This window comes from Drosophila suzukii, chromosome 3, assembly GCF_043229965.1.
Source record: "Drosophila suzukii chromosome 3, CBGP_Dsuzu_IsoJpt1.0, whole genome shotgun sequence".
NCBI lineage: Eukaryota > Metazoa > Arthropoda > Insecta > Diptera > Drosophilidae > Drosophila > Drosophila suzukii.
Genome location: NC_092082.1, coordinates 27,411,144 through 27,420,370, shown reverse-complemented (window position 1 = coordinate 27,420,370; position 9,227 = coordinate 27,411,144). Strand labels below are relative to the sequence as shown.

At 42.6% G+C, this 9,227-nt stretch overlaps 1 protein-coding gene across 1 annotated transcript in view; it reads right to left on the bottom strand.

Annotated features, from left to right (window-relative positions):
- Positions 1 to 9,227, bottom strand: part of RpL10 (ribosomal protein L10) — a 208,065-nt gene that overhangs the window by 150,790 nt on the left and 48,048 nt on the right. The window lies entirely within an intron of this gene.

Here is a 9,227-nt window from a genome sequence, read left to right as displayed (position 1 = left end):
CCACCTAGGAATACTATTTCTCGATATCTGCTATCTTGGGAGTCAACGGTCGGCTATTGCACTTTGCCAGCTCCCCGAGTATGTTTACCAGTAGGTCGATCGTGGCCGTTGTTCTGACCACGCGACACCGGAGAAATGCCGAATTGCATTTTACCAATCTGAGTCTGCTTAGTCAAATGCACCACTGCCCCCGGCTCAAAATTTTTCTTTGTTTCTCTATGTGAATCTTTCTATGTGGAGGACGTACGTTACAGGCTCGACGTGATCGATGCGCACCGCATGGAATGACTTCGCAAAAGGAAACTGCGTACGACCATCGTTGTCTGTTCCGTGTTTTTTTTAATTCTTCTCCTCCTTAGACGCCCTTTCACGTGTGGCTACGACCCACGCTTGTAATCAAGTGTCTCATGTTTTCCCGGCTGACCTGTCCAGGCTGATACCTTCCCTGCTGTTGCAGGTATATTCTGTACTCTAGTATTTTTTATACATGGCGCATGGAATCTGGGCTTTGGTGTTTCATCTTTTGATCTAACTGGCGATCGATTAAATTATATTTATCAGAAATGTTCGATTTGTTCCTTGTTATCGTGTGCTTTACAGAGTTACAGTGAAAATTTCAGAGGAGAACAAGGTGTAAGAACTTTTGTGCTATTATTAAAGCTTTGTAGTGCTGCGCATGCTTTTCGCAGTATTTTTTAATCAGCGCTCCACTCGGAGACCCTCCCTTTTGAATTCCGCTAACGAAGTTAATGGGGATGCTAGCAGCAAGCCGCCCATCTGGGAGATCATGTTGTCTTTCAACAGCTCAACAAATTCATCTTCAGCGATTTTATGCTTCAGCTTAAAATGCAAGTTGTGCATATCGTAGACATAATCGCTGAAGGTTTTGCGCTGTCCTTGCTTGCGTTCCATTAATTCCTTGATTTTCATAGTGTCACTTCCGGTAGTGGAAAACGCTCGTTTCATCTCCTGTGTCAACGAATAGTAGTCAAAATCGTAGTCTTCTGCCTGGTCCAGTAGAATATGGAATTCCCGAAAGACTTCATGTCGGCTTAGGCCATACAACTCTTGCAAACGGTCCACACAGAACAGGAAGCTTTCAACTGTCATGCCGCGACCGCGGCATCGAACTTTAGGTTCCATTTGTCCGGCCTAACTTCTTTTAACCTCGGTCCCTGAAATGATGGGTTCGGGTCTATCTCCGGGTGCAGCTGGTGCTCGCCTTCATCTCGTTGGTTAGCTCCCACGGCTCTCTTTCTGGTGAATCTCCTAGCCTTGAAGCGCTCGCACTCCGGGGTTGGTGATTTTCTCCGAGCTTTGTTGCTCGGGTCACTAATCCGGTGCTATTTTGGAATATGACCTTTTTCTTGGCTCCCTTCATTTATATAGTTGGCATAGTAGGCCTGGTGCTTTTCTCTGTACACCAAGTCTCTCTTCGGTTAAGAACCGTCCGATATTTAGGCCCCAAAAATAAAACAAATTTCCCTAACTATGGGTGTTAGGCGCTTCTACACAACTGGGTTCCGCTTAGCTAACATGCCCTTACTTCCCTTTCTAGTCAGCTCAAATGTTTCAAACGGAAACTGGCTGTGCTTAGATAAGAAATCTGTTCAAAAACGCCCTGCCGCCAACCGTCGGAAAACAGGTTGTTTGGCCGATCATTCTCGGGCTCCACAACCGTTTCCTATTTCTCTGGACTCGAACCAAACAAACGACCTGACAAATCTAGCCAAGTACGTTGTGGGGCGTCAGCCAGAGAAACTAAAAGTTCACCCAAGCATGTCAAGGGAAACCGCAAAGACAGTCACAGAAGTTGGGGACCAGTTACTAGTTACGGTTACTAGTTTGAAGACAAAAACAAATATGTAGGTGCATACTAAAAATTATTTAAGTTGCCTGCTCTATAAAACAGTCAAATTTCTCATGGCTTTGCCACACTTATGGGAATCCACTCCGGTACCGCAGGTACCGAGATAGTTGACCCTAATAATATTCCTCAAGGAATATGAAATATCGAAATATAAATAAGAAAGGAACCGTGTTCCGACAAACTTTCAACCTCTTTAAATCCTGGATTATGAGATCTTTGCAAAATATTATATTGGATATATATATACATATAAAAATATGCGTACACCAAAGTACGGCTGTTCTTAAATGTACAAATTCACTTAAACACAAAATATATAGATATATTATGCCAGAGACATGCGACTTCTTCAACGGCTTGTGGAGAGACTCGTCTTCTCTAATTATTCATCATGATTCGCACTTTGTCTATTGTTTCGGTTGGTTTAAATGTATTTCAATGCATGTTTGAATGCTTCCAACGTTATTCGATTTTCGCTTGCTCTGCAATTGTCTTACATGAGAATCTTGGTATTTGGTTATGCATAAGTTCACTTTAGTATTTGGCTCGATTAACACATTTATATTGCATCACTACTGTTCGTACCCAAGGGTGCTCAACATAACCAGCACCCAACAACTAAAGCAGTAGCCAAGTCGGTGGTACCAGGCGCCCAGTAGCACCCACTGCAGATGAGAATTGCTGATCAGCATATTATATGTCTCACTAACTCACCGTCTCACGGACTTAACGGTACACTGACGCGCCAATGCAGTCAACACATTTTGCGGTGTCACCCGAGCCAACTACGCAACTGCTACCATAATCAAAATTCCCTGACCTACTTTTGAATATAGCTTTTTTCACTAATCATTATACAATGAAGAACAAATCAGTTATCAACGCAACTTATAACTCCGCGGTTCTACTTCCTATCTCTGAGAATAGGACTCGTAATACACTCACTAAGCCAGTAGCTAACCTACGCTAGCTCAAACTCAGCGCAGTTCCCTCATCGCCTGTGGTCCGGCATTGCAGTAACCATCGTTACCATTGCCGCGTCGCGATAGTCTTGCGAGTGTTTACTTCGGTTAGGCACAAACAACTACTTTCTCCGACGTATGCTACTGGTCGCTACGCCTCTGAACGAATGGCTTTTACAGCTGAACAAAGAATAAGAGCATGGGGATCACGGGTACTGCGTCCACAAACATCGCAGTATGTCGGATGTCGTTCTTATTGTTGATCTTTGATGACAATGGCGCCGCTGGTCCAACACATAAGATTCTTTCGAGCTGCAATTTGTGTCCTCCTCAAGGATTGGTCCTGATGGCAGAAGACTCCGTTTACGACTACCCCCTGGGAAACACGTGTTCCCTCGGAGGGTTCCAAATGGGTTCTCTACCTTTTCTCTAATTGTCTAAGGTCTTTTATAGCAGACTAGAGTTTTAACTTGGCTGCCGGTATGGATCGGATTAACTAGGTGTTCCCACCAAGGATTACTATTTCTCGATATCTGCTATCTTGGGAGTCAACGGCCTGCTGTTGCACTTTGCCAGCTAAAGGAGTATGACACCCGACACCCGAGAATGACCGAATTGCATTTTCTTCTGCTTTTACCAGTCTGAGTCTGCTTAGTCAAATGCACCCCTGCCCCCAACTCAAGATTTGTCGTTGTTTGTCTATGAAGGGAGTACGTAACAAATCCGACATTTCGTTAAATTTTTTAAGAAAGTCCTTTGCAGTAACTTGTATGGGGCTATTTCTATTTTCTACTTTAAAATATTTATCCCTATCCAATGATTTCCTATCAAGCCCAATAATATGTTTTTCATAGGCATTATTATTAACTATTTTAGTTGATATTTCAATTAAATGATGGCTCTTACAAAATTGGGAGTTATCAACATTGTTAGCAATTTGTAAATTGTTTTCATAAGCCGTCACCTTACTATCGCATATGTTTGTATGGCAGAACTTGAAATTGTCAACCCATTGCTTAAATTGAATATGTTCTGGACGGTAAGTATTATAACTTTGCCGTAGTTCATTGCTATTTACAAATGATCGCGATTTATTTAAAAGATTCTTAATTATTTCCAAGGGCGTAGGACATCCATAGTTCCGCAATTTCAACCAAAATGCAAATATTTTGTAAACTTCCGAGCGACAATTCCAGATGTTCCGCAAAGACTCTTTTGTTGTCGGTTCTGAACGTATTGTAATGCAAATTCCCAATAAGGCGTTATGCACGTCCTGTAAAAAAAATAACATAAATGATATGAACTTGATACTGTGTGAATAATACTTTCCTTTAAAATTTGCTTCTTAAGTAAATGTCCAGACGATAATAACAATTGTTGCAGGCAAAAATGAGCTTGAGCTCGAAGCATGTTATTATCAAAGTGCACCTCCAACATCGAAAATGTATTTTTCGCTAAGCATTTGTTCTTTAAATTTGATTCGTCTCGCTTGGAAAGGAAAAATGTATTAAAATTAACATTTAAGGTTGTACCATATAATATTTACGCATGATAATAAAGTTTCGTTTAGCGGAACTAAGTCGTCCAATATTTTCTTTAACGAGAGTCTCCCACAAAAATAATATCACAATGGCTTCCTTCTTGTAGGTTAGAGCACCATAACGATATTACTTTGTACAATATAAGGCGAACATTGCTTAAAAAGTACAATTTGAGAACATGTGTATGTTATTCAAGAGAAGTCAGCGATATCTTCAACGATTCATGCCTATCAGAGTTTAATCCTACTTTGTTTCACCGCGAATTTCTAGGGCCGACAGTTTTTTAGCTGTTCAGATGGCCAACATCCAGACCAAGAATTTCCCTAATTTAATGTCCTTTTTAAGCTCTATATTAAAAACTTCTGAGCTGAAAAATAAAACCGTTGTATCGCTAAACAAAAGCACTGCCAAAGGATGAAACAATTGGTATCCAAAAATGGAGAAGCATAATCTACTGGAGAGTTCTTAAGCTTCAGTTGACTATTTTTTATCACCTCAGACTCAAACCTGACTTTTTAGTAGGGGAAAGTGTTGTAGATTGGCACACTTTCTTTGAGACGCTGCCATTTGGACATAAGCTTATGAAACTTTACGTGGTACCTTTAGAAAGCTTGATATCTTAGCTAAAGACTAAAGAACCATTTTGACCAATTTTGAACGATTTACATTTCTCTTTTTATATTTAATAGAATTTTACAAAAAGTAAAAGTGTTAAAGGACAGCTAAATCTAAAATCTGGCTTATGCTTCGTTTAAAATACATTTACGTTAAGTTTAATCACTAAAAAGTATTTTTTTTAATTTAAAATGTCTAATAATATATATAATAATTGAAGTATATATAATAATTGAAGTGCCATTCGCTTTAAAAATGGGAGGCGTAGTTAGGCATACGAAAAAAAGAATATAATAGTTCTAACTGTTGCCGCCTTTTGCTATCACTACCTGGAAGGGTTGTAAGGTTATGAAACAACTCTGTTGGTCGAGATGTGATCTTCATAAAAACAACAGAATTTAATCTTAGCCTTGTTCCCACCAAACAAAATAATTCTCAGCGTCCACTACCGAGTTGCTCAAGCTAATATTTCAAGAAAGGTGGACGGCAATTTCCTACGCCTATAGGATCTACCGTCGCAAAACCAGTCACACGATATTTTACAGCCCCCTACGAACAAATCCAATCTTTATGTGTGCACCTTAACAGGTGGTAAATTCAATACTTTCCGCTAATAAAACTAAAAAATAAAATAAGTACAAACCAAATACAATAAAATAAATACATTAGCTAGTACAATATTACTCATCCACGGCGCATGCCGATATATATCACCCAATAAATTTATAATGTGAAAAGGAATTCAAAACCATGGTGCGCTAGAACCTTAACAAGGGGGGTGTGCTGACAGACAACCTTGACAACAGGGGATCGTATTGTACGGCCCGCGACGATCTGTTTGTGAAGGGGAGGTAATATGGCCGAAACAAAGCCCGATCGTATTGCTATCAAGCGACAGCTGAGCTTGTTGGGCAGTGTGGACTGACGACAGACGAACTTTACGAACTAATATTATTTTCCAGGCACTTTAAATATATATTCTCGTTATGTTGGAGAGGAGAGGGGCTTACCAAGATCCCACGACCCAAATACGACGGAGCTTATGCCGGCTAATAGTGCCTGAACAACGGACGCCTCCCCCTCGGCCCAACTCCTTTTCAGGACTCGAGCACTAATTTGTCCACGTAACACTGACAGTGCGTGTTGTGAGGAACCTGAGTTCCTCATAAATAACAAGAATTAACCAGTGAAATCCGGCCAAAACATTTAACTTACTTTACATTAAAATCTAGCTATAAGGAAATCCCATACGATAGAACTTTTAGTATTTACTCGATAAGCGAGCAGCACGCGCATCTCTGATAACTCCAAACCCACTACACGCACAAACCATAGGAGTCAGTGAGAGAAATAGATGATCGCGCCCAAAAATCAGTCTTTGAGCAACGGTCGAGTGACACTGATTAAGTCAAGAAAATAAAACAGCAGCAGAAACAGCACCAGAGACGAGCAAGGACCAGGACGAGGATCAGCAGGATCTTGGACAGCAGACTCTGCCAGGAGCAGCAGGACAGGTTTCCCGGCCCAGGACCAGCGGCGGGAATCAATACCTGCAGGAGAGGAAAAAACGTGGGCGTGTGCGGAGTGGAGAAGCGGGTGAGTGCGTGGCCAGCAAGTGGCCCATAAGGACTTAGTACGGGACAGGAGAAAGCGCCGAGAAGCGGCGGATAAATCCTTAACACGTGCTTGTAAATTTTCCCCCTGATCTTGCCGCAGTGCCAAGTGAGGATTAGGTTAGATCGCCACCGATGTATGCGCCGAAACAGCAAAAAACGACTTTTGAGTACGCCCGCCAATGGTTGTCAACGGCTCGTTCAAAAGTACCTATAGGGTAGCAGGGGCGGCGAACCTTTCGACGATTGGCAGAAGAAATTGACCAGCTACAAGAAGCATGTAATAAGAGATAGTCTATACGCACGACAATCCCATTCGAAAATTACCTGATAATTACGATTATCAGAAGGAATCGACCAGCTACAAGGAGCATGTAAAAAAATAATCTAGTCGCATGACAGTCCTCTTCGCAAATTAAGTGGGGAACAACTTATAAGCCCTGTCTTCGTGGGGCTACTAGAAGGTACACCAAACTTGCTACTTACCTTGTAATTGTACCTAAAACAATAATAAAATATATTTAAATCTTAGAACTCCTTTCCCTAATCTTAAATATTTGACCCGGCGACTGACAACTCACACCTACCGCCTAAATTCTCTGTCAAGTGATGCTGGCTAGACTGAGTCGACCCCAGCCTTCGAAACTTCCTTACAGATGGCGCCTGAACAGGGACATGGGGCTTACAAATTTCTTAAGATAGGGAAACATTTGGGTACAGCTACGACCGTACCCCTGCAGCGGTACGCCAGAAAATCAAGCAACAACAGTAAGAGACCCGAGAACAAAGTACCGTGAGCAGTTCTGGCTTAGATAAACGTTATGCTTATAACCTCAAAAATGTTAAGAAAAATCTAGTAAGTAACGCCATGCCAACTCGGACACGAGATCATACACCACGTTACACACCTTTATATACATACATTTAAAGAGAGAGCGAACCGAATCCCTGTACCTTGTATGCCTGTCGAGAGAGGGAAAATCACGTGGTCAGCCGAAGAAGAACACTAAAACTTCACAGAAACTCGTGCAAAAAACGCGCGTCATTTTTTATTGGCTCTCTCACCGTCTCTTCTTCCGCTGACACGATTTGCTACCGAAGGCCTTTCGCTCGGGCTCCGGCGGGAGTTCGCAGAGTTCATATCCAGTCGTTGACGATTTCAGTTAAACGAGCCACTGCCTCGTTAGCTTTCGCCAAGCCACAAATATATTAAAATCTCACCTTTGATTTCTTTTGTTTTCTTGCGTTTGGCATTTGGCTTTGTCAAGTATCGGGTGTGAGTTCTCGAGCTAATTCCTTTTCTGTCTTCAAAAAATTATTCCGCTGCGCAGGAATTCCATTTTTTACCCTATTTAGGCATCCCGTATCGCAAACATGGGTGCACGTTGAATCTCATACCTTCGCAGAATGGAGCTGGAGGCTATCCGCGCTCACTGAAAATAAAGGAAAAAGTCGACGAAATGAGGATTCGGGTTGCCACGTTCAACAGCCGCAAAGACCATACGACCGAAGTTATGGAGCGATACTAATATGGAAACATTGATACCCTCAGTGCCAGGCACGACATTTTTCCCAAGGGGGCCGAAATGTGCGCTGTTGCATTGGCAGAGAAACTAAGGATCTGGGGAATCACGTTTGACGGAACCACCGACCCCATCACGTTCATTCAACACCTCGAGAAGCGAACCAACGCCTAAGGAGTAAACGTGGAAAAGATGTCGCAAGCAATTGCAGGTCTATTGACGGAAACCGCAATGGCTCAGAACCAGCCAGCTACTCGGAGCATTTGTAAAAAGTTTAACCAAGCTCTCCTTGACTTTTTATTTTATCTTCCATCCAAGCATTTTCAGCGGCTTGAAAACTAAATAACTAAATCTAGTACAATACCACCCAGGAATTAGATCGGATCTGCGACAACCTGCAACCGGAGTACCAGCTGTTTACTACGAGACACGAGTTTGAGACTCTAGAGAAGTTGACCGAACTTGTCGTCAACTACGAGGTTACGCGGGATCGGGATACTAAGAGCCATGCAGGGATGCTGACAGAGGCTCAGCCTCGTCCGAGACAATACGAGCCGATCACGCCTTTACAACCACGCTCAAGTGCACTGAGCACAAGACGCTCAAACTCCATGGAAATAAGAAAACCAGAACCGATATTGTCTGCATTTATCCCAGAGACTAGAATTTTGAAGCCTTGGGAGAATCGGCAAACAGTTCCGAATTTTCGACAGGCTTGTGGACATTGTGCCCAGGAAGGACATTTCTCGCGCGACTGTTGCAATGCCAGGGTCATTTTTTGTTGGCATTGCGGACACCTAGGAAACTGCACCATGAATTGTTGTCGTCAAGCTAACCCAGGAAACGGGAGAGGTCTTCGACCCTCCGGAGAGCGGACGGAGACTACCAGGGGAACCCCGGAACCAAACGGAATCTTTAAAGTCAGGGACGACTGCCTTACCGCAAAAGTGAGAATCGAGGTGCAGATTTTCGACGCTTCGTTCGATACGGGCGCCAGCAGGAGTTTTGCAAGTGAGCGAGTCGATTAACTCGTAGGAAACAATAATAACATAAGGACGGTACGGACGCAGGTCAGCCTTGCTAAAGGCTAACAAGTCACTACT